General features: G+C 37.2%; 1 protein-coding gene across 2 annotated transcripts in view; it reads left to right on the top strand.

Annotated features, from left to right (window-relative positions):
- The first annotated feature begins 8,409 nt into the window (after positions 1 to 8,409).
- Positions 8,410 to 27,005, top strand: part of JAKMIP2 (janus kinase and microtubule interacting protein 2) — a 169,504-nt gene continuing 150,908 nt past the window's right edge. For both annotated transcript variants that reach the window (XM_059063009.2, XM_067031877.1), the window contains exon 1: positions 8,410 to 8,704. The gene's annotated coding sequence lies outside the window, so the exon portion shown is untranslated. The remainder of the gene's footprint in view (positions 8,705 to 27,005) is intronic.

Here is a 27,005-nt window from a genome sequence, read left to right as displayed (position 1 = left end):
TTTAATAAATAAATAATAAATGAGTAAAATCACTAATGTGTACATTTTGCATTTGCCTAAGTGTCGTGATTTTACCATTTTGAAAATTATACTTCAACAAGAGTTTACAGATTTACCTGAAAGATGGATTGGGATTTTGTTAAGAATTGACAAATTTATTAGAAGAAGAAATAGATGTTAAGAAAAGAGAAGGAATTTGGACTTAGGGAAAAAGAAAAGAGGTTTAATAGAGTTAAGAAGAGGAAGGCTGCTTTCCTGAAATTTAACTCCCCTCTCTGGGTTTGGTCCTGCCTTCCTTCCATTATCCACATTCAGAATCAAACCTACTTGGTCCCCGGCGGTAGTCTCTGACTCCTCGGGAAGGACCCTTGTAGCATGAGCGAGAGCCGGGAACACGTTAAGGAAGAATATCCGGGGGAGGCAGTGGGCAGATGCAAGAGATCTCAAAGATTTCCTTGCAAAATCCTCTTGTCCTTGGTGGGGAAGGAAAAAACCCATGAAACTCCAATTTCTTCATTGTGCATTTCTCTAGAATGAAAGTCTAAGCAAGCTCCAGGCTTCCAATTTCACACTTCAGATCAGCTATAAGAAACAAATCAAATAGTAATAAAATGTAAATGCAGGATGTAAATATTTAAAGAAAGTTGGCTCATAAATATGTGAGACAGACCATGAAATCTGTAAATTACACTTTTAGACAATGCTTTTCTCCTTTCAATTCTTCTGTACCTGCCCTGTCAGAGGAAAATAAGTACTCAGCCATTGAGGGATCTAAGGAATAATATGGAGGTCTTGAGGTGGGAAGTCCTAGGGAAGTTGTCCAAACATTTAGGGGCTGGAAGGAAAAGATTGAGGCTTTAGTGGCTTTCATAAGAAAGGTTCAGATGTGGAGGAGGAGACAATATAATAGAACAGCTGGAACTCATAGAGATCCTTCCACATGCCAGGCATGGACTAAGATTTTTACAAACATGATTTATTTAAACCTCCATTCAGTAAGCAAAGGCAAGTTTCACCCTGGCTTCATAGATGAAGCAATGGAGCTAAGAGAAGACAAGGTTTCCAGGTCTTATGATTAGAAGGTGGCTGAATCAGGACTGTAACTCAGGAAGAAGTCAAACTAGTTATGGAAGAGAATATGGTTTAGAATGTTTAGGAGGCTCAGCATAGAGGAAGGCCATTTCTTGTTGGAAATCCACTTCTCCAAGCTTGGGGATTTTCTGAGTCAAAATCATATGGTTTTCCCAGGCCTCATCTATCCCTTCCCAGCCAAGCTACTTCCACTGCAGTTGCCTAAGCTCAGTGATGATTTGCCCAATGCACCAACTGGTCATTAATGCCTAATTCGCAAGGACACTAGGCCTGGGGAGGGAGGGAGGGAGGAGGGAACCCCCGAAAGTTGGGCACTTAGAACCCTTTTGAGTTGCCCCACACTTTTTCAGAGCCAGAGCCCTGAGGCCTTTCCTCACCACAGAAGGTAAAAACCAAACCTCTTCCATTTCTTCAAAATGGAAGAGTTAGTTGTCTACTTAGAAGTAATCCTTAAAAAAGTAAAAAAGTGATCCTTGATATTTACCCCTTCCTCAGCCCTAGCTTTCAGTCCATCAGCAAGTCCTCACAATGCCACCTCTAATATATATTCATTTGAGATAGTCCAGTTTTCTCCCTATCCACTGCCACTAATTCTAGCCACTCTCATTTCCAGCCTAGGTGACCATGGCATCCTAACTTCGTCCACTTTTGCCCTTTAAAACTTCATTTCCCACAATGCTTCAAACCAAGTTTAAATTCTTCATGACTCCTCATTGCATTTAAGAAAAACTCCAGGGACTTCCCTGGTGGCGCAGTGGTTGGGAGTCCACCTGCCGATGCAGGGGACACAGGTTCATGCCCCGGTCCGGGAGGATCCCACATGCCGCGGAGCGGCTGGGCCCGTGAGCCATGGGCGCTGAGCCTGTGCGTCTGGAGCCTGTGCTCCGCAACGGGAGAGGCCACAACAGTGAGAGGCCCGCGTAATGCAAAAAAACAAAACAAAAAACAAAAACAAAAAAAGAAAAACTCCAGTTGCCTGATAGTGGGCTGCAAGGTGCTGCATATTTTGGTTCCCACCCACCTTCCCAGCTTCCCCTCATGGCACTTTCCCCCATGGTCACCATATCCAGCTACACTGGCCTTCAAAAATATTTCTCCTCCCTTGCTTTTCCTCTCCTCAGAGCTCATCTCCATTGGAAACTCTCTTTTCTTAGCTCTTACAGGGCTGGCATAATCCATACTTCATTTCTCAACTTAAATGTCACCCCACAGTGAGCCATTCCTCTCCATCTCTGGTCCTCATCTTCCCCTCAGTTGTTCACTGCTTCATGGCACTTGTGAAAATGTGCTATTGTTTTAGTGGTTGGTTTTCTTATTCTTTGGCTGCCCCATCCACTAGACTGTAAGCTCAGCTAGGACAGGAACTAAGTCTGTTTTGTTCACTGTGGGGTGCACATGCTTATTGTACTACCTGATTCACGTTTGCTCCTCTTGGTGCTGGAAGTAATGACATTTTGAGTTCCTGAGCACTGTAAAAATTCTGACAATTATGGTGCCTCCCATAGTAAAAATTATACAAAAATTAAAATAAAACTTCTACATATACTGAAATTAAACTAGCTTATTTGCAGATTTTCTTTTTTAAAAAATTTTTATTGGAGTATAGTTGATTTACAATGTTGTGTTAGTTTCAGGAGTACAGCAAAGTGAATCAGTTATACATAACATGTATCCACTCTTCTCTTTTTAGATTCTTTTCCCATATAGGCCATTACAGAGTATTGAGTAGAGTTCTCTGTGCTATACAGCAGGTTCTTTTTTATTTATTTGTTTGTTTTGTTTTTGTTTGTTTTTTAATTTATTTATTTATTTATTTTATTTTTGGCTGCGTTGGGTCTTCATTGCTGTGCATGGGCTTTCTTTAGTTGCAGGGAGTGGGGGCTACTTTTCATTGTGGTGTGCGGGCTTCTCATTGCAGTGGCTTCTCTTGTTGCAGAGCATGGGCTCTAGGCACGCAGGCTCAGTAGTTGTGGCACACGGGCTTAGTTGCTCCGCAGCATGTGGGATCTTCCCAGACCAGGGCTTGAACCTGTGTCCCCTGCATTGGCAGGCAGATTCTTAACCACTGAGCCACCAGGGAAGTCCTACAGCAGGTTCTTATTCTATTTTATATATAGAAGTGTATATATGTCAATCCCAATCTCCCAATTATTTATAGATTTTCTGATTACAAAATTTTGGAAAAATTCATTGAAATGGAACTTTTCCCATTTCTTTGGTGTCCCTGATTTTCTGGTAACCTAAGCACATGTGTTGTCTGCCTTTGGGTAATATACAGCTGCCCAGAACCAGAAAGGAAAAAACTTCTTCTCATTTCAACATCAGAGCAAAGGTTGTCTTATCTAGTAAACCTTATTAATAAATCTGTAGGGCTTCCCTGGTGGTGCAGTGGTTGAGAGTCCGCCTGCCGATGCAGGGGACACGGGTTCGTGCCCCAGTTCGGGAAGAGCCCACATGCTATGGAGCAGCTAGGCCCGTGAGCCATGGCCGCTGAGCCTGCGCGTCCTGAGCCTGTGCTCCGCAACGGGAGAGGCCGCAACAGTGAGAGGCCCACGTACCGCAATAAATAAATAAATAAATAAATAAATCTGTAATGGAGCAGTGGTCACTCTTAGCATTACACCTCTTTTTCTACTGTGGGAACAACAATGAATCTTTTGGCCTCTCTTCATGCTTTCTCATCCCACACATCCGGTCAGCTCCTTAGCTACTTACAAACTCTAATCCCTTAAATAAATTAACAGAAGGAAAACCTAGAGGAAAGAACTGTGTATCTATGTGTTAGGGGGGAAAGGAGGCTGATTCTTTCAACAAACACATATGTGGTACATGATGTGCACAGCTACTGTGCTAAGTAGTAGCATGAAACAAAAACTGAGTAACATGACTGTTTTCCACACCTAGGACCAGCATACATTTCCTTCTCTTTGTCTGAAGCCATCTGCCCGCACCCTACTCCACAATTCCTCCAAAAATGTCTTCCTAGGCTCTCAAACTCAGTTATATTCTCTCTTTATATCCTATCAGAGCTTCCTGTAGTTCTCTGTTATAGCCCTCACATCATTTATTTTAATAAATTATGTAGTGTCTCTTTCATTTTATATTATAAACTCTTTTTTTGAAAAGAGTGTTCACATTATCTTATGCACAGCTGTGTCCCTGGTACCTAGTACAGCATTAATGTATCAGTAAACAAATGAATGAATGGTATTGCTGACCTCAGTGTTCTTACAATCAAATAGGAGTGAAAGACAAAAAAATATTTACTGTTCAACATCATGATCATAGTAATAAAGATGTGACAAGGGACAACGACAATGGGAATCTCATTTCTAATGCTAATCTAATGCTAATCCTGGTATCAGTGAAGAGTCCCTGAAGGAGGCGATGGATAAATCTTGAAGGTTGAAGAATTAGGGCAGGGAAAGGACTTCCAGAGGTTACAGGGTGAGCAAAGGCAGAAGTGTCCACCTGTTATGTAGAGTCATCCATAACATGGTTGGCCATAGGACTGTAGAGTTCATGGGAGAGTTCCAATATACTTGCTTCCTGGTAGTATTGATAAAGGACATGCAGTGAGGTCAGAATGATATCCTTATCCTTAATGACCTCAAGAAGATTCTGGCTACTTACATTTAATGTTTTCTGTAAACAGACAATATGTTATTAACCTCTTACAGAATAGACAAGGAATAAACAACAGTCACTTCTGTGACCCCTAGCTTTTTGTCCTTTTTTGGGGGGAAATCAGGACATTGGCCTATCTCTGAGGTAAACATTTCCAGAATTCCTCATAGACTGCTGGTAGCTAGTCTACGGTCATAACAACAAGTTCTTAGAATAGCTTGGCGTGATCTGAGTATTCTGTAAACACCTAGAAAAATGTGCTATGCATAACCATGGTTATTACAAATTATGTTAATAATAATATTAGCTAACATTACTTATTTATTACATGCCAAATGCTTCTTGGCTTTTTGCACACATGAACTTTGATCTTCAAAAGAAACTGAGGTACAGAGAAATTAAGCACTTGCCCAAGGTCACTCAGGAAAAAAAAAAAATGGTGAAGTGTGGACTCAATCCAGGTACTCTGTCTCCAGAGCCCATACTTTGCAGCTTCCTCCCATTATGCTGTGGTTTCTCCTGAAAATTTAATGCTGCTTTTGGAGCCAAGACCCACAAACACCCTGTACTTTTTCAGACATCTCGTAGAATTCAGAAGTCAAAGTTGGAGAGATCTCAGGAGGGGTAGACAGTCTGGCCACAGTTAGTAGATGCTAACATATGGAGAAGATGCTCTTGGAACAAAATCAGTGTTTCCCAAAGACTACCAGCAGTACACTAGGTGACTCTGAATATGCATGGGCAAACATTTCCATTTTAATAACTATATACTTAAAAAATATGTAATAGATATACATTATGCTAATATGCATGTATGCTAAAAGAAATTATTATAATTACTTTCTAATTTTTAGAAATATCAAAAATAGATAACTGGAAAAATAAGGTTATAATAATAACTTATTTAGCCATGATTCAATGCAGAAGTTGTTTGATATTTCATTTATTTACTGGTTTGTTCATTTGACAAATATTTATTGAGCATCTAATATGGGTCAGGTACTGTTCACAAATAAACAAACAAATATCTCTGCCCTTTCATAGCTAACATTCAAGTGGGGAGAAACAGATAAAAATTTTAAAGTATAAATAAATAACATAGTATATTAAAAGATAATAGATACCATGGGAACATAGAGCACAGTAACAGGAAATGACAATGGAGAGAAGGAATGAAATTTTAAATTTTCTTTTTTTTTAACTAAAAATTATTACAAGTGAAGTTGAAGTCTTTGTTTAACTACAAAAAAAAAATATTGTTTTACATTAAGTTCCTTTCTCTGGGAACATTCTCTTTACCATGCCTAATTTTATTAATGTTTTGCCAAAGCCAGAGACAAATTTCCTTTTAAAGTAAATAAAAATAAATACCACACAATTAAATATCTAAAGGAAAATATTATTAAATAATGGTAACAATGCTGCATGGATATAGCCAAAAAAAAAAAAAAAAAAAAAAAGAAGAGTACTATTTGAATGGTTAAATTAGGGAATTGTTTAAATAGGGAACACCAAACACTTTTTCCTTCCTATTGACTCTGTGTTGATAGGAGGAGAGAAAACTAGAATCACTCACCCCAACCAAGTCAGCTCTTGGTGCTCAGGATAAAAGGTTTCCTCACAAGGCTGGTGGGGAGGATTCCATCACCTAAGCACGTCTGAGTTTCTACCACCTGCAGCTTTCTTCTCTGCTTACCTTACATGACCATCTTTGTGGAGACAGCAGAAGATGAAATACAGAGAAGAATACAAAAGCTAGACTATCACAACCCATTCCTTTATGCTACACAGCTACACTTACGTGCTGCTGACGTGCAAGTGTGTGTAGACTGACTGTCTAGGTTCTGGGGGAGGGAGGGGCCCCTAGCTGCACAGAGCAGGATGCAGGTGCTCCCCTGGAGAGGACCCAGAGGCAATGCCAAGTCCGGAGGATGAGTTGCAACCCTTTCCTCAACCACCTAATTGCCTTCAAGTCAGTTTTGCTAGAATAAGGCCCTGACATTAAGTGTGAACCCAAGCAAGAAAATGTCCTCTCACATTTTAAAATTAATTACTTGAGAATGAGTAACAAAGAATCATAGCTAGCATTTACTGAGCACTTACTCTGTGCTAGACATTGTGCCTGTGCTCTACATGCATCATCCTATTTGATTCTCATGATGAGGTTCTACAATTATTTCCATTTCACAGATGAAGAAACGTAGGTTCAGGAAAGTTAATTAACATGTCCCAAATCATACCTAAAGTCAATCGAGCCCCGGCTGTCTGACTCTGAAATTTGTACTAATCCTATTTGAATCTGTAAATAACCCTATGGGTTAAGAACAAGAGTATCTCCATTCCATGGAGGAGTAGCAGAAAATGTAATGGTTAGGAGAGCAAATGCTAGTGTTAGAAGCATCAGAGTTTTAATTCTGGCTCTGCCATGTATTAGCCGTGTGGATTTGGTAAATTTATTTAACTCCTTTAAGGCTTACAACGTCCTTAATTGTCACATTTTAGAGAACTTTTAATCTCTTAGGGCCTCTCTGTTTTTGTCATCATCGTCATTGTCACCATCATCTTCTTCATCATCATCATCATAGCTATCATGTATTAAGTGTTTTCTCACCTTAATTTTTTCCCATGACTGAGATTGCCACACTATTCCTTCAATCCCTTGGATCAAGAAGTGGCTACAATGTACTACCACCACTACTAATAATAGCAATAAGAGTAAACATTTATTGTATGCTTACTACATGCCAAATGCTTTTAGTGCATTATCTCATTCAATCTTTACAACTACTGCCTGAGATAAATACTAGTGTCATTTATAATTTACAGTTAGAAACAGAATTCATCTAGAACTCAGCACTGCTGATTTCACATCCTTTTTTTTCCTACTCACCACCCAGACCACCAGCTGGCTTGGGACCTCCAAAAGGGCATCCTTGAAATATCATGGAATTTCCTGCAGGATATTGAACACTCCAGGAGTCTGACACTAAAAAGATTTGAAACTATCCACCAACCGAGAGCCGTGGTTGCTCAAGGAATTTCTGATTCTTCTGTTCCAGCTTCCTTTTCCACAGGGGAGTGCCAAACAACTCCAGGTCCTCTTCAGAGGGGGAGCTGGAAAAACAATAACTCACCTGAGAAGAACAAGCAGAGTAGTGCCAAGGAATCAAACAGATTCTTTTTTAATGGCAAAGTCCAGCCACCCATTTTCCTTGTTAACAACCTTGAGTGACTTTGAGTAAAAGATGCTATAAAGAACAAACATATTTGGAGTGATAAGAATCTCCTATTACATTATATAACTTTCTCCATATTTGTTATTATTTTTTCTGATTGCAAATTTAATACATTTTATTGGAAAACCATAGAAAATGAAAAAATAGCTAAGCTGTTTTATATGATTCAGTCTAGATTTCAATACAATTGAAATTATTCTCTTCCCATGGCTATACACCATTACCCCATTTTTAAAGACCTGGAGTCCAGGGTAGGAGAGACCAAGAGCATCCCAGAGAGCAGCAGCGCAAATTCACTCCCCTCAAGCCCCTGCAGCTCCTTTCACCCATCTCACCTCCCTCTTAGTCTGGTGGCTTACCATTGGTTATTGCCATGACAACGAGCAGCAGCCAGGGCTGGCAGCCTCTACCGCAGCAGGGGTGGGGCTTTGGAGGAGGGGGCAGGAGAGGAGGAGCCAGAGGAGGTATCTGCTGCAAGTTCCTGGCTGCTTCTGAGCTCACCCCATCCTCCGAGAGGGAGGAGGCCTAGTGGTGATGCTGCTGCTTCTGCCGCCTCGACTGCTGATACTCTAGTGAGGCTGGAAGGGTGGTTCTTATTCGCACCGTCGCCAACCAGAGAGTGAGGGAAAAAAATCCCAGCAGCCGCTGCTGATGTTGGGTTCGGAGGCTGCATCCGACTCGGTCACAAGGAAAATGGATTCAGTTTGCATCTCTCCCTCCTTTCAACAGCTTCGCCGGGTCTCAGCATGGTAAGTAGCAGAGAGCGAGGTTATCTTCTTGGTTTAGCTGGCTATTAAATGACCTGTGTATACATTTGTGGCCTGCACTTGAACAATGACTCCCTCAGAGAAGGAGAGGAAGATGTGGAGACAGCGATGGGGATGGGAGAGAGGAAGGATGCCAGGAAGAGAGAAGTAAGAAGGCATCTGCTTGTGTTTAAAAAAAAAAAAATGGTGTTCTGGTTTTATCCTGAACTGGCTCAGAATGCAGACTGAGCCACTTGGTTCCTTTCCTTTCAAGCTTAGCAACAGAATCAGGGTGTGGAAAACGAGCTCACAAGAAATGGATGTTATTGAAGGGAATCATTTAATTTGCGGCTCTCACATACAGGGTTGGGCCTTCCTCAGAAACACATTTGGTGCTTCCTAAGCTTTCCGGCCTAATTATAAGGTGATTTTGCTTATTTCCCTCATTGCTAAGAAAAGGTAGCCCCAGAATTTAGCATTTTATTTCATATTCTGATGTACTCTTGGTGAGAAACCATTTGCCAGATAGAGTTTCATTTTTAGTGCATAGATTTGATTGTGAACATACAAATGGTTACCCTATGGATATGCATATCATACATACACATGTTACTTAGCATTTATGAAACATATTTATATGCAGTGTGCTTTGCAATCATTTTTATGGGTTATAAATGACCTTGCATGCTTGGGGGTAATTGCATATTTTTGAAACTGTGCTTCTGGTTTGTATTATTATTCATTGGCTTCATTTGGATTAATGCAAGATTATTCTTGTTATTGTCCCTTAGTTTCATTGTGACCAGTTAGGACAATCTGTATCATAGCACTGTATGTGAATTCATAGTCTGCCTCTTTTCTTTATTTTTAATTGGGTTTGTGGGGGGTGATTTGAGAGCCCTGAATTTACAATGATAGGAAAGGGAGGTGGCTTGTGGTATTATTTTGTGTCTAGCATCTTGCCAAATGAATGTTGAAACAAATCAGTTTTCTTGAAATTCTACCCCAAGCCTTTCACCTTTGTACCTTTCATGTGTGTCCCAGGAAGCACAGATGAGTTGGAAGGTGAAAGGCATTCATTTTTTTAATAGTGCTGCTATTTGCTGTTTATTCCTTCAGTATCCAGGCACCATTTTACAGTTCCCTCAAATGTTGTATTATGGGTCTACTTCTTTAGGTGGTTAAGTAGGAAAGTGGGACTGTTTTGAAAATCTAGGTGTTCCCAAGTACCTTAGCCATCTCCAAATTAGCCTGCTTATACAATGAAATGAAACAAGAGAGTGAGAAAAGCTTAGGGTGAGAATGTGTGGCTTGCAGGCAAAATGGGGAGGCTATTGTAGTTTACAAACGCTTAGTGGGATCTGCTTGACCTTTTATTATGTCACAGCTTTAAGGCAACTCAGGATACTAAAGACGCCTGAGATGAGTAGGGTACAGGGCTCCATTACCACCCAGGATAATGGAAATTTCATTGAATTAAAGCCAGAAAAATCCTTGCAGGTAAAACTGTGTTAGTAATATTACATTTATCATAAGGACTATTTTTTATCCATCTCTCTCTTCTCTAACAAGATCATTGTCAGTGCAAACATTTTTTACAATGTAAAAAAAACATTTGTTCTAATCCTGCATTTTATTTTACACACTGCTCCCCTTCATTTACAATCTTTACATGTATTTGAATCAGGTTTATAGTTTAATTTCTCTGAGAATAAATGTCCAGTTTGGTTTATATATGGGAAGGCTCTTCAGCAACTTAATAGGAAGAATGGATTTAATGTGCTCATGGCATGTCATATATTATATAGATTCACAGCTCCATCAAGTCATGCTACCGTAGGCCTTATTATCACAACTACATAAAGTAGAGCAGGGAAAGGGGTACTGGGCTTGTATGTCATAACAAAAATTTTATAACACTCTGCATCCTGAATCATTCATGATAACTTTTGACTGGCAAAAATTAAAATTTCAGTAAGCTTTAAAAAATTAAGACATGTTGTAGTTGCATTGTATTTCATGCATTGAAAACAGTTACTTTGGGCTTTGTTTTATTTCCTTTGTTTTGAGTTTTCATTGGGCTGTGGAAGTTGGTACAGTTTGAGCCGAGGCAAATCACTCTAAGTCATGGACATAGAACTGACTCTCAGCAGTGAGTTTCAGCTGTGTGGTCACACCCTGATGGAAATAAGGGTCTAGTTGTTGATCCTACAACTTGAGACGATTATATGACCTTTGCTGAGGGGCCACAGAAAAGTGAACTGTTTTTAAAGGACTACAAGTTGAACTCTCTAAGAAAGGATAAGGAAATTAGGATTATTTTATTGGGAGAAGTGAAAACTAAGAGATAATGATCATTTACTTCAAAGAGCTGGACATTGCTTACTGACATTTTTTGGAGCCTAAAATATGGTCAGTGGGCTTCAACTTCATTAGAAAGAATGAAGATTAGAAATACAAAATGTAAAACTTCCTGATAGCAAATTTGAACTGTCAACTGGATAACCAGATAAGGCAGTGCATCCTTCAAAACCTCCAAAAGTACACCATAGACATACATTTATTTGGAACAGGCTAAATTCTTTCTCAAGAACTTCACTGGCTTTTTCTAGAGTAAATTGTCCATTTAAGAGTGTGCTTTAGTTGTTTAACATCAGGTACTGCTAGACCTGCAACAGTAAGACTCCATGTTGTAATGGGCTTCTAAATTACAGAATCTGAATATTTTTAAAGAATGCAATTGACCATATGCTTGGAGAAACGTGTATGTTATCTTGTCAGGATTCAGGGAACTGAACGTTGTCCTCTTCATAAGACTCCTTTCTCAGCAGCTTTATGGAATGTGATGGCTAACAGCCATATTAACATTATTCCCTTTGGTATGGCTAATTTTAAAAAATGAAATGGGGTTTAGTGGGGTCTAGATACAAAATATCAATAGTTCAAGAGCCATCATTTTGATGTCAGAAAAAACAAAATATATGGAAGATACATACATTTGATTTAAATGTGCTATTTAACAACAAGCAAATTAATTACCTTTTTCTCAAACACTGTCTTGAAAATGCCATTCTTGCTGCAATATTAAACATTTTGACTGGCATTTAAACTTTTGTAAAACTTGTTTTAATTGGGATAAAACACATATTATCTAATTTCTCACTTTGTGATAGGATGTTCCTTATTTCTTCAAGTGACTTCAGAACATATTTCAGTCTTATGTACATGCTTCAAGTCTCCATCAGGGGAACTTAGAAAATAGCTGGAGAGTCAAAACTGTTTTCTACATTTTTCATAGATTCATAAAAAGATTAATGCTTTGTTTTCCATAGTTGGAACCAAAAAGAAAACAAAATTTATCTTGGAAGTTTTAACATAAATTACTCAATTGTTTTTTACTGAAATAAACTAGATGTATACTTGGGTGTTACTCTGAGAGGTCAGTTACAGTTCCCCCTGTTTGCACATCCCAAATGTTATTTTACCAAGTGAAAATGTGTTTTCAGACATGATGAATTAATCAGTTGAAAAACAACTATTTGTAGAGCTCTTATATGACTAGCACAATTTTCACATTCTAGGAACTAGAATTTCTTTGTGGGGGGTATATAAGCTATACACACGTGAAATAGTTAATGACGAAAACAATATAGTTGTAATTAGCACCATCGTTACACCTGATCTTTTTTTTTTTTTTTTTTTTTCAGTATGCGGGCCTCTCACTGTCTTGGCCTCTCCCGTTGCGGAGCACAGGCTCCGGACGCGCAGGCTCAACGGCCATGGCTCACGGGCCCAGCCGCTCCGCGGCACGTGGGATCTTCCCGGACCGGGGCACGAACCCGTGTCCCCTGCATCGGCAGGCGGACTCCCAACCACTGCGCCACCAGGGAAGCCCCACACCTTATCTTAATATAACCTTTTGTAGTTCTTAAAGTCATTTTACATTCTTTATTTGTCATCTTATATTCCCCAAAATTCTGTCATGCCAGTAAAGCTAGTGTCATCATAATTATTTTACATTAGTGGAAAGAGGCTCAGGAGATTAGACTTGTTCAAGTTTGGGTTTGGTAAATAGCCTAGTTGGGCCCTAATTCCAACTCTCATGAGCTCAAATCTGCCGTATTAGAAGATTTAGCAAATTATCTTGACGATTTGAATTTTAAAATATCAAATATAGTAAACTCTGCATTAAATGTAGTTCATTTTTATTTGGACATTTATTTGGATATTTCAGGTGCCATGATTTGTTCTTTGATCATATTGGATTGCCACATAGATTAAATGCATTCTTCAGTTATCAGCCAAAAAAAAAAGGTAGATGCAAAAATTATTTTGGAGGAAATCTGGGATTCATGATATTTCATAAAAGCATGAAGCATTTGGGGAAAAAATGGAACTTTGTTGGACTGATGTGCACTTATTTTATGCCTAAGTATTATTTTTATTTTTAATGACATAAAGTTGGGGGATAGCACAGTTTTTTTTCCTGTGCTTAGGACCAAACTAATTTCTATAGGTCCTGGACCTTGAAGAAACTTAACCCATACCTCCTACCTGTATGTCCTAGGTATCTCTCTACCTACATGTTCTTAAAAATTAAAATGATATTAACTCATAAATAAGTGTACGTCAGTTTAACAACTTTCTGATATTTCCTGGACAAATACTTTTATACTTTTCTGAAGTAACAAAAATCAAATACTTTTCTCCAAAATATTGTAGTGTTTTGATGTCTCCCTTTCTTTGCTAACACTGTAGGCACGTACTTTGTCCAACTGTTTGTTAATTCAGCACTGGCCAAAAAGTAAATCATGCCATCTGAACTATCATTTCACATTTGTGAAGTGTCCTTTATAATTAATTAGCTTGCAGTACAAGTGACATCTGTCATATTAAAGGCATTCTGCTTTAAATCAATATTCACCAATACAATTAAATTTTCTTTTAAAGGCTCTCTTACATTTAAAACATATATCCAAATTGTTGGAAAAAAAAGGATAAAGCAGAAATGTATAAGAAAATCACCCATAAGCCTACCATCAAGAAATAATTACTGGGGCTTCCCTGGTGGCGCAGTGGTTGAGTCCGCCTGCGGGTTCGTGCCCCGGTCCGGGAAGATCCCACATGCCGCGGAGCGGCTGGGCCCGTGAGCCATGGCCGCTGAGCCTGCGCGTCCGGAGCCTGTGCTCCGCAACGGAAGAAGCCCGCGTACCGAAAAAAAAAAAAAAAAAAAAAAAAGAAATACTGTTAGTACTTTGAAATATTTCCTTCTAGATTTTTTTCTATCTGCCAGTATAAACACACTCAGATGTACTAGTTCATAAATGGGGCCATACTCTAAGCATTGTTTTATAGTTTTTTTATTTTATATAAGTTGGCCATCTTTCCATGTTAATGAAATATGTCTCCAGTAAATTTTTAATCTCTGTGTGCATTTTTCTTGATGACTCAAGATATTTTTCCCCACTATGGGGTCTTCACACTTTGCTTTTAAATACAGGTAGCTCCTGCTTGATTTTCAGCAGCTGTGAGTCAAGCATGATTTTCAGGAAATAGGAGATCTGTTATTCTGACCTGCCACTGCATCTCACAGTGGGTATTAAATTAACCTCGGTCATCTCTTGTCTGCTGATAATGAATGAGTCTTAAGCTCAAGTCAGTGAAATCCCTGTTTGAATTGCTAGGAATTTCACCAGGCGCATGCATAAGTGGCAATTAAAAAAACAAAAACAAATCTCTTCCAGATTCATGTTATTTTTCCTCAGTATAACAATGGCATCCTGTAGTCTTAACCTCAATGACCAACTTAAATTCTTCATAAAAACATTTAAACAATATACCTTAGCTGTCACATGACTTCTCAGACTAAACTAAGATATATTTTTGGCATATGTATGTTTTTTAAACTGGTATATAGTTTTTAAACGAAAGCCCAGTCATCTGACTCTTCCCTTTTTAAAATATGAATGGTTGGATTCTTCTTATGCTTAAGTTTGAGCTTTAAACATAACTCCTTGGAGAGGTTTCCTTAAGTATATCTCCACTATTACTCTCCGTACCCTCTGTTTCCTTTATAGCATTTATCAAAGTTGTAATTATAGAGCTATTTATTTGCTCACTTGATTTTCCCTGCCCTTCACTAGATTGTAAACTCTGTGAGGGCAGAAAATGAAACTGTCAATTAATAATGAAAGCCTTGGAACCACATGTGTGTTCAATAAACAGTGGTTGACTGAACGAATAAACAGGTGCTCCCCTGAAGGACCTCTGGCCTAAGATCGTAGACGAGCTTTTCTAGCAGGTCTTCAGACTGTGACTCTTTTTCTTGTACTTTGGCTGTGAAAACAAAATGGATTGTATTCATATATGTGATATTCTCAGGATTTTAGGATGTTGATAAAGGAAAGCCAAATTCTTAAGTGACAAATCACAATATTTAAAAAATCCATCATTAAAAATTGTTCACTACATACTATGACATAAATAAGAAAGGCTGTGAATATTTCTGTGGCTCCATTTATTCCCTTTCAAAACTGAATTGCAAGTCAGAAATAATGAGACCATTAAGGGAATACCTTTGGATTCACTACAACTTATTAAAATAAATTAGTAATTTAATTACTAGCATCAAATTATATGATACACACTCAAAGCTATTTTGCTATTCTAGAAATCCACTTTACTAAATTCTCTAATCATAAACAAATCATTCCTTCATATCTATATCCAAGAATGAGGCTTAAACAGTAATGGAGACAATAACCTTACTCAGAAGATAAATTGAGGAAAAATCTTGCTTTCATGAAAGTTTTTTTTTTTTAATTTCACTCTATATTTATTTTATTTTTATTTTTCTAACATCTTTATTGGAGTATAACTGTTTTACAATGGTGTGTTAGTTTCTGCTTTACAACAAAGTGAATCAGTTATACATATACGTATGTTCCCATATCTCTTCCCTCTTGCGTCTCCCTCCCTCCCACCCTCCCTATCCTACCCCTCTAGGTGGTCACAAAGCACCGAGCTGATTTCATGAAAGTTTTGAAATCAAATATAAAAAGAGTGACCTGGAAGAGAAGGGGTATGCTTGGTAAATACAAAGAAATATCTTCAAAACATTGGGAACAGCCATCTCTATAGGTGCCTAACCTGCTGATACATTGAAATTTAAGTATGAGGAAAAAGTCTTTGTTCCCTGTCTTTGTTTGGCATCTAAATCAAGATCACTCACTGCACTGCTTGAAATTCTAGAGTCAACTGCGGTTAAAATATAGATGGAAAACCAAATCTGACTAAGTTTAGCTGACACTGTCTGGTCAGAAAACAATTTATTGGTATCATTTTCAAGAAGGAAATTTTGCTGAGGTCATTATGACTCTAAAAGAGCCTTGTGAGCATGTGCTTCAGAAAAGAGGGTGATATTGTCAACCTGCCTTCTGATCCAAACTGGAAATGTTTCCTTGGAAAATGCTACCCAGTATAACCACAATGAAAATGTAAACCAAGCAAGTGTTTCTCACCCACATGCCTTATCTGGCTTTTTCTTGTGCAGCATTCTTGGAGAGAGGTACCTTCCAAAAATAAGCATTTCATGGAGAGGTACCTTCCAAAAATGAATGGCTTATCTAGTCCTAACTGACCCATATTTAAGGCCTGTAAATTCTTCATAGGTCAGATATACCTAATTTGAACATATTTTCCAAAACAAAAATTGTTTTTTTAGATGCAATTATACTGATGAAAACAGCTAGACAGAATATTGAGTCCCAGTCTGTAAAGTCTAGGATATTGTGTCATTCTACCAGCAAGCCATTAAAAGAATAGCAAGACAATAATTTTATGTATAACAATAACCAATATGGAGAGTTTATATTAAAAATAAACACACTGAATTCACATGAGAATCCTCAAGATGGTAATTCTGCTAATTGGCACTAAGGAGACAGAGAAAGGGACTTAAGTGTTTTGAAGATATTATAGATCCCAAACTTGCTTTCTTACGAATTTCTTAGATAATTCAGATTGTGAAAATGGGAACTCTGGAATTACTGGAGTTTCTCCATTGTCTGCTCTGCTAGGGTTACCTAGACCCCAAGGAAGGAATTCCTCCTACTCCACAGGCTTAGTCTTTGTCTCCTGCATCTGTTAAGTAGGAATTTAAGTGGTTGCTAATTAACCATAAAGGGGAATTTGTATTTCAGAGAATATATGATTCTTTGTTGTAGTAAGGAGAACATTTGAATTTTGACTTAGTTTTATTTTAAAAGCACTTCATTTAATAAAAGTACCTACAAAGTTTAGAATTTATAGTATTTTGAGCTAGATGCCTGAAACATTAGCAATCATTAAAAATAAACCCTAGCTTTTAAAAAATGAATTAACAAGGACCCCCTTACCCCTAGTTAATTTTACATAAAAGGAGCATTTTAGCCATCTTGCTCTCTTCTTAGCTAGATTGTCCACATTCGAGGCTCCACAGGGTTCAGTGGCACCCTCTGAAACAAGAGAGAGGAAAATATCAGCCTGCAACAAGGGAAATTGATTCTTCTACCAGTGTAGACCTTCAGGTTTTTTTCTCTATAGATTGAAAAGAGCCCAATCTCTAAATGCGTGCTTAAACATGCCCAATTCACATGAATGCTCTCATCTGGACAGGTTTAGCTACACACATGGTCCAATCTCTTTTAAGTGTGGTGTATTATTTTATATTTTTCTCTTTTCACTCTATTTACAGTTTTGAAATCAAACCTAAATGGCTTAGCCAACACCCCTGGAAGGTAGTAAAGAGACAAGATTAATATTTCTAGCCAGTCCCTGGCTATTTGCTTTCTGCACTTTCACTAACATTTGTAGGGCTTGAAAACATTAACTGTCTAAATTTATTTTGTATAATCTTCTTGCTTTGAAACATCTTACTTTGATCTTTGGTTGTATAGTCAACTGTAATCTAAGCGGAATTGATCTGTTCTCATTTCACATGGTGCCACTGCTAACCACATTCTTGATTTCCTCAAATGTTGTTTTTCTAACGAAAGGATCTTTATGACAGAGGGTAACTGATGAAATAGTAGAAAAGCATTTTGTTCAGGAGACAGTCATTTTGCAAAGAAGCACTCTCTGTTGGGTCAATCTGAAAATTTTTTTCAGACTTGATGCTGACTCTATTCTTTAGAAGAATTGAGGACATCTGTAGTATCGAGTTTCCTTTATAATTCAAGTAAACCAGTTTATTCCAGGAACAAATGAGACAGCCTTGACCCTCTTAATAACAAGAATATCTGACATGGTCTGAATATAACAAGAATAAAAAGAAAACTTACTTTTACAACTTACTTTTCAAAGTTATCCAGAAAAAGAGCTAAATTCTTTGAGTACCTATTGTGTATTTATTATACTGTTTTCATCCATGTCCATTTTTTCAGTCCTCACAAACAGAGGCATTGTTCTTCCCACTTTGCAAGAGGAAAGTGAAGCTTGGGTAGGTTAAATTCTTAGCCAAAGCCATTCAGTTAGTGAGTTTAGAGCTAAGACTGAAGTAAGAGCTATCTGATTTTATAGCACAGTGGTTAAAACCTGAAGCTTTGTGGACTGGACCCAGCTCAGGGAAGTGTTTGTAAACATATGTCAGGTGTTTGTAAGCAAAAATATGTTTCCAGCACAATATTTTTAAAAACACTCTTTTGTCCAAAATTTTATAATTTTGACATTTCAAAAAATATCTGAGTATCTCCCTTCTCTTAGACAATAAGAAAATCTGGCATCACTAGGCCCACATGTCTTCATGGTAGACACATCTGGAGTTGAGTGATAGATATTCCTCTGGGTGGGTATTGTGCTTTTCAGCATGTGCCACACCAACACCCCAAGCCCCTTCCCCACCAGTGGATTCACATTAACTCTTTGGCCCTTGAGACAGTTGGAATTCTGACCGCTGTTTAGCCCATTTTCTTTTCTTTTCTTTTTTTTTTTTTAGCCCATTTTCATTCCACTATACCATGTTATTTCCCAGTTAAGCATGGATTTTGTTCTTTAGAGAAACACTCAGGTTTCATTAATATGGAAGCTGAAATGAATTTAACCCAGCGGATGAGCATTTGATAAAAATGAGCTATCTGTATGAAATTTAATGCTGTTGATCTGATTTGGGGGCAATCACAATTACGTTTCAACCAGACAATTTGTAGCTTCAGGTGTTTCCTCTATGCACCATCAATTATTTGTTTTATTTCTTTCATAATTAGTAAGCAAAGGCATTTTTCACAAGAATTAATGTGTTCAATACTTTATTTTACAAGTTAGCAAGGACTTCTGATACTTTAAATTTCACAAGCATATAGATAGAGAAGATATTACATATTATGTTACATTGTATTATATTATGTTAATTTATGTTATATCATTTATAATCAGCCTCAGGATAAAGTTCAGATTGTCTACCTGTATGCAGCATCACCTAACCACTAAGTGAAAAGTATACAACTCAAATCGAGGTTTCTTTACTTCAGAATTTATTTGTTTTATGAGATGTGGCCCCACACAACCAAATGATCCATCAGTAATGTGAATCAGAGCCAGAGAATTATGACATGATCTGACCTTCACTCTAAATCCTAACTCAGGCGCTAAGGGAATTTAGGTCACTTGGTTATCCTCACCAAGTCCTTCATTTCACATACGATCCGTGGATGTGTATCTGTATGTGGACACAACTAAATAAACCAAGAACTTTTGATGAGGGTTGTGGAGGGTGGGGGGATGAATAAATAGTTCCTACATGTGCATCATTACCATCATCACTAATACCACAAAAGCCTAATTGAAGTTCCTTAAAATAGAAAGCATTCATAGACTTCCAATTGTTATCCCTGGTTCCTATCCAAAAGGAACTTCTGTTTTTACAAGGAGAAAGGGCCAAATTTAAATAGAATATTAACACATGTAACACTTAGATGGAATACATCAATAGCACCACTGTTTTCAGCATGTCTTTGTTTTTGTGATATGACCACAATGGCTTCTAGCTAATTGGCCTCAACTATTAATGTGTGTGTTGACATGGATGGTTTTGAATCAGTATTCAATCCTATCTTTCTTCTCTAAAGATAGATGTTTCATTTGATGAGCCAAATATAATAATCTTTACATTAATAAATAGAGATGATGAGGCACATTAATCTACTTTTTGGACCAAATTCAGGTTAAAAAACCTCTTTGAAATTTCTTTCAAAACACATTTGACATTAATGTTAGTTGTTGTTGCATTGTTGGTTTATGTTTGTTTCGGTACCATTCCTAGATGCCAAGCAGTGCCCTAAAGTTGTTGCATACATACACCAGCACGCTTTGAAGAAGGTAATAGTATCCCTATTTTATGCATAGCTCATCTAAGGTTTATTACCATACAACAGTTTAATACTTACTGAAGATTATCTAACTGATAATAGATGGAACTAGATTCTGAACTCAAGTCCGCCTGACTCCAAAGTCATCTTAAGGAATGAGCAAAACCACTTCCCTCTTGTAGTGAAAACTTGATTGGGCTCCCCAAAATTAAAGTAAATAAAGAGAAAGGCAAGTGTATTTTTAAAGTTCTTCTTATTATTAAATATTAATGAAGACCCAATTCTTGCTAAGTAAAGGATAGAAACACTGTTAAAATTGACATTCAAGAACAAAGTCCACATAACCATAGTTTCCTCAGTGAAGAAAGGAAATAAGGGGCTAAATGAATCCCAGTCCTAAAATAAACCATTTGGAGATTTTGTGTTTTAATAACTCTTTGGAGATCATTCGTGAGTTATGTATATTTGTACAATGTAATCTGGGATTCTCTTTTTAAAATAAACATTTAAATAGGTATTAAATATATTTTAATAAAAGAAAATTACCTAGTTTTCCTTCCTACTTTTTTAAAGCAATAAAACCTCCAGAAAACATTTTATGTTGTGTTTTCCACAATTCTGTAAGCTATGAATATTTTCTTTTTTTCTAAAGAGATTCAGAGAGCAGTTTTACAGGAATTTCATTTCTGGAAAAAAATCCTCAATTGCAAAATAGACTGAGCAGCACAAATCCCAAACTTGATGCTATGAAGAGCACAGTTTCTATGCTCTTAATAGTTTCCCTGGTTCTAAATTCATGCAACTTTAAGATTCTTTGGTTTCAATTTTTTGCTTATAGTGAATAACAGGAGTTTTGACAAGGGTAGGTTTGGGTGAGAAAAGGTTGAAACCTTGATTTGCCTGTCCCTATATATATGATAAATTAATTGTGACCTATGCCAACCATAGAATGTAATGAAGCTTTCTAAGCAGTATGTTGTAGAAAAAGTTTCAGTGACTTAGGAAAATATGTAAGATACGTCTTCTAAGTTAGAAAAAAAAGAGATCAAAAATCAAAAGGTGGAATTTAGTCCCAATTTTGTGAAAAGGGAAAAAGTTACCTGAATATATATATATATATATATATATTTTAAGAATAAATCAAAATATTAACAGGAATTAATTCTGGGTGGTAACTTTATGAGAAATTTCTTCATTGATTTTTTTTTATGATTTCCAAATTTACTAAAATAAAATTTACTTATTTATTTAGCAAATGTGAATATTTTTGAAAGAACGATTTGGTCATCAAAATTTCTAAGTCATCCACAAATCCAAATAGCTTTACTATCTGCGTGACTCTGTAGGGCTTCTGGAAGATTGAAGTTTTGCTCTCTCTGGATCAGAGGTTCCAAATTGGTTTCCATAGACAACCACAGTGTCCCTGGTAAGCCATAGAGAGAAGAGAAAGGCTGGGAGGATAGGGTCCAGGCTCTCTAAGCAAACACACACACACACACACAGAGAGATACCCACTGGATGTCCTCCTAAAGTTTTGAGAAAAAAGATCCTTTCACAAAATGATTTGAAAACCCAATGATATATCTGATATAATTGACATTCTGTATGCCAAAATATTAATTTCTTTAAAAACTAAAATTTTTTATTTTCACTTGGATATTCATCATCTTACTTTCATCAGCCTCTAATGGTTTTAATTTACAGTATTTGTTAGAATCAGACAAAACTCCAAGCTTAACATCATGTGATTCAGTCATAATTCATTTCCATGGAAGACCTCAAACAAGGATTAAATGATGAGAGAGAAAAATGCACACAAATTCTTCAAAATTCTGACCTTTTTCCCTTTAAGAAGTAGGCGCAGTTATCTCCATCATGAAGGACCTGCTTACACTTTTGCTGCCCTCTCTGTAGTTTAGATGAAGTGAAATCTTTCTGTTCTTGAGCCTAATAATAATGTTGATGTTGTAATGATGATGCTGCTAATGGCAGTCAGTGCTTTGAAGGTGGGGTCTGGAGTTGCACAGTCCCAGGGAGCACTGTGAATGACACTTCCCAGAGTTGTGCAGGGGAGCAGTACTGAATAAATACCTGCTGCGTGCCCTATGAAGTTCTGAACACTTTATAAGCATAACATCTTGGTCGTAGGTACCGTTGTACCCCCTTCTTACAACTTTAGTTGAGGAAACTAAGACAGAGAAGTGTTCAACCAGCTAACAAATGATTTACTGAATGTTTCCTAAGTACTTGTCTTTATATTACTAGGTATATGGGATAAAGATCAGGGCCTTTTTCTCAAAAGGCTAATAAGTAGTAAAGGAAACAGGTCTGTAAACAAGAGTTAACAGTAAAACCTGGCAAACATTGTAATGGTATGGCTTTCCCATTTAGCTACCAAAGGACATAGCCTAAAACAAAAACAAACAAACAAAAAAAAAACAAAGAATACCTTAACATTTGCAATCAAGATATAGAGTCTTATTTTAGCTGAATTGTATTTGATCTTTACTGAAGAAATAAAAACAAGATGTGAACAACTTTTTAGTGACTATTTCCTGCTGATTTATGTTACACATTGTAATACTGTACATTAGGTCGTATATTTTAACACTATCTGACCAAACCCATCTAATTGATGAGTTGTAAGATAATTCAAATATCTTATTTCTTAGGTGAATTACTAACCAAAGTTAGATTTTTCTCTTCATAACATCACCTGGTGAACCTGTTCAATTAGAAACTAGGGACATATTTAAACATTTTGAATTAGATCTTTAATATAATCTTCAAACCAAATGTAAATGAGTATTCTTTGAATTTGTGGCCCTGATTTTAATGCAAAGGAAAATGATGTTTAAAAATGATTCTAACACCTACGATGTGTTCTTCTAAGGTGTATGTGTGGAGGAGTAGAGAGTGGGGAGCATACAAAGATGAGTAAGACTCAATCCCAAAGGTATAGTAAGCAGTAAGCATTTAGGCACTAAAATTATGCCAAGAGACACAGAGACCTTTATCAGAACATAAGAACATCTGCAAATTGGGTATCACACATGTGAAAATCTATACAAGAAAACTGAGAAACATCCATCAAGGCACATAAATAAAGAAATAGAGTAAATTCATGATGATTAAAGATTGAGTTTCCTTACCTGAATGTGGGGCAGGGGCATTGTAACCTGCCTGGCCTTAGAGTTAGAAAGGAATGTTATAGTGATATGGAATCAAACCCTTTTTCAGAGAATGCAGACTATGATTTTTTAAAATAAAGCAAAACAGAAGAACTTAAACATTAATCACTTTGCAGCATGAATAGTTTGCTGTGCTCTGAATTTTAATATACTTGAAGTTTTATCACTTGGGATGTATTAGAAAATAGAGTGTAAGACTGGAGTAAGGAATGGCTGTTAAATCCTGAAGAGGAAATTATGAATGGCTTCCTACATTTTTTTTTTCCCTTTGAACCTTTCTTGGCATGTGAATGTAATGAAGCCACATGCACAGTAATTATTGGAAAACGTGTTAGATACATTGATTCCAGTTACAGTCAAGGGACTGTTTCATGATTATTTTTTCTTTATTTAGTACACAAAATGGTAACCCAGAAAGTGAAGGAAAATGTAAGTCCAGAGGGGGAAAGGTAACTGAGTATTTAATGAGAGTATTGATTCTGATCCACCTGCCTTCATTTTGGTGTTTTTCCTTTTTGAGCTGTGATTATCAGTACTCCACCCTCTATATTAAATAATCTATAAACCCTCTCTCTCTGTGTAGTCAAATGCCACTGAGGCAGAAACCTGTAAAAGCCTAGCAAATCTTTTAAACTCTTTATTTCCTTTTAAGTAAAAGGAAAGTCTTGGGCTACTTTTCTACAAGAAGGACCCTTCCAGCGGTAAATATGTTTTTTACTCTGTGACTGTCCATCACATTTTCCATTTTCCTGTGTCATAATAAATGCCTCCCAAGGTAATAATGCAATATTGGCTTTTTGTCATTTTTCTCTTTCACTGTGTATAAGTGTGTGTCTGTGTGTGTGTGTGTGTGTATGTCTGTGTGCGATGTCGTTGTTCAGTTTGGCAAAAAGGTCATTAAATCCAAGCCATACATCTAAAAAGGCATAGAATGTGGTATACTGCAGGGCTAATTAATCAGTCCAATGAATGAAAGTATTGACTTTACTTTTTCGTGGCTTCAGCCCAGATCCTGCATCCTCCATAAGTGCTTACGTTCAAGCACAAGGTGAATGATTGATTGACAGGTATTATTAAGAGGTTTCCTGGTTTATTTAAAGGGCTATATTAGATTATATTCAAAGACTGTTTCCACTCAACATTATCAACATGTGAAAGTAGACCCCCAAGCAGGAGCATTCTCTGTCCTACAAAATATTTCCTCTTGTGCATTCAGGAAGTCACTTTCTAGATTTCCCATTGGGGAAGCCAGCTTGCCATAAGTGTGATATTTTAATCCAAGTATGAATATAGCTCTGCTTGATAGAAAAACATCCAAGGAAAGGATACAGGATTGTCCTTTTCATTCTCTCCCATTTCTCAGGAAAGGTTTTACTGTTGTATATCAGGTCAGTAGAGTTTCTTGTAAAATCAGGGCATCCCTTCACTAGACAAGTATTCTTCCCACAGTTTTTGTCTTGATCCCAAGTTCACTTATCCTGGCTGTAATTTTTTTTTAGGGTGAGCCTGTGTGACACAGTTTGAAAGCACAAAACTGGGATACAGAAGTCCTGAGTTTAATCTTTGTACAGCCACCAACCAGCTGTATGACATGAGCAGGTGTCCTATCCATTCTTTTATTTTTTTTAACATTTTTATTGGAGTATAATTGCTTTACAATGTTGTGTTAGTTTCTGCTGTATAACAAAGTGAATCAGCTATACATATACATATATCCCCATATCCCCTCCCTCTTGTGTCTCCCTCCCACCCTCCCTATCCCACCCCTCCAGGTGGTCACAAAGCACAGAGCTGATCTCTCTGTGCCATGTGGCTGCTTTCCACTAGCTATCTATTTTACATTTGGTAGTGTATATATGTCAGTGTCACTGTCTCACTTCCTCCCAGCTTATCCTTCCCCCTTCCCACGTCCTCAAGTCCATTCTCTACGTCTGTGTCTTTATTCCTGTCTTGCCCGTAAGTTCATGAGAACCATTTTTTTCTTAGATTCCATATATATGTGTTAGCATATGGTATTTGTTGTTCTCTTTCTGACTTACTTCACTCTGTATGACAGACTCTAGGTCCATCCACCTCACTACAAATAACTCAATTTCATTTCTTTTTATGGCTAAGTAATATTCCATTGTGTATATGTGCCACATCTTCTTTATCCATTCATCTGTCGATGGACATTTAGGTTGCTTCCATGTCCTGGCTATTGTAAATAGTGCTTCAATGAACATTGTGGTACATGCCTCTTTTTGAATTATGGTTTTCTCAGGGTATATGCCCAGTAGTGGGATTGCTGGGTCATATGGTAGTTCTATTTTTAGTTTTTTAAGGGACCTCCATATTGTTCTCCATAGTGCCTGTATCAATTTACATTCCCACCAACAGTGCAAGAGGGTTCCCTTTTCTCCACACCCTCTCCAGCATTAATTGTTTGTAGATTTCTTGATAATGGCCATTCTAACCAGTGTAAGGTGATACTTCATTGTGCTTTTGATTTGCATTTCTCTAATGATTAGTGATGTTGAGCATCCTTTCATGTGTTTGTTAGAAATCTGTATATCTTCTTTGGAGAAATGTCTATTTAGGTCTTCTGCCCGGTTTTGGATTGGGTTCTTTGTTGTTTTGATTTTCAGTTGCATGAGCTGCTTGTATGTTTTGAAGATTAATCCTTTGTCCATTATTTCATTTGCAACTATTTTCTCCCATTCTGAGGGTTGTCTTCTCATCTTGTTTATGGTTTCCTCGGCTGTGCAAGAGCTTTTAAGTTTCATTAGGTCCCATTTGTTTATTTTTGTTTTTATTTCCATTTCTCTAGGAGGTGTGTCAGAAAGGATTTTGCTGTGATTTATGTCATAGAATATTCTGCCTATGTTTTCTTCTAAGAGTTTTATAGTGTCTGGCCTTACATTTAGGTCTTTAATCCATTTAGAGTTTATTTTTGGGTATGGTGTTAGGGAGTGTTCTAATTTCATTCTTTTAAATGTAGCTGTCCAGTTTTCCCAGCACCACTTACTGAAGATGCTGTCTTTTCTCCATTGTATATTCTTGCCTCCTTTATCAAAGACAAGGTGACCAGATGTGCATGGGTTTATCTCTGGGCTTTCTATCCTGTTCCGTTGATCTATATTTCTGTTTTTGTGCCAGTACCATACTGTCCTGATTACTGTAGCTCTGTAGTATAGTCTGAAGTCAGGGAACCTGATTCCTCCAGCTCTGTTTTTCTTTCTCAAAATTGCTATGACTTTTCGGGATCTTTTGTATCCCATACAAGTTGTAAAATTTTTTGTTCTAGTTCTGTGAAAATGCCATTGGTAGTTTGATACGGATTGCATTGAATCTGTAGATTGCATTGGGTAGTAGAGTCATTTTCACAATGTTGATTCTTCTGATCCAAGAACATGGTGTATCTCTCCATCTGTTTGTATCATATTCGATTTCTTTCATCAGTATCTTATACTTTTTTGCATACAGGTGTTTTGTCTCCTTAGGTAGATTTAGTGCTAAGTATTTTATTCTTTTTGTTGCAATGGTAAATGTGAGTGTTTCCTTAATCCTCTTTCTGATCTTTCGTTGTTAGTGTATAGGAATGCAAGAGATTTCTATGCTAATTCTGTATACTGCTACTTTACCAAATTCATTGATTAGCTCTAGGAGTTTTCTGGTAGTATCTTTAGGATTCTTTATGCATAGTATCATGTCATCTGCAGACAGTGACAGTTTTACTTCTTCTCTTCCAATTTGGATTCCTTTTACTTCTTTTTCTTCTCTGATTGCTGT

This window comes from Kogia breviceps, chromosome 4 (assembly GCF_026419965.1).
Source record: "Kogia breviceps isolate mKogBre1 chromosome 4, mKogBre1 haplotype 1, whole genome shotgun sequence".
Taxonomy (NCBI): Eukaryota; Metazoa; Chordata; class Mammalia; order Artiodactyla; family Physeteridae; genus Kogia; species Kogia breviceps.
The sequence above is the reverse complement of the archived record's forward strand: the minus strand, read 5'-3'. Positions and strand labels throughout refer to the sequence as shown.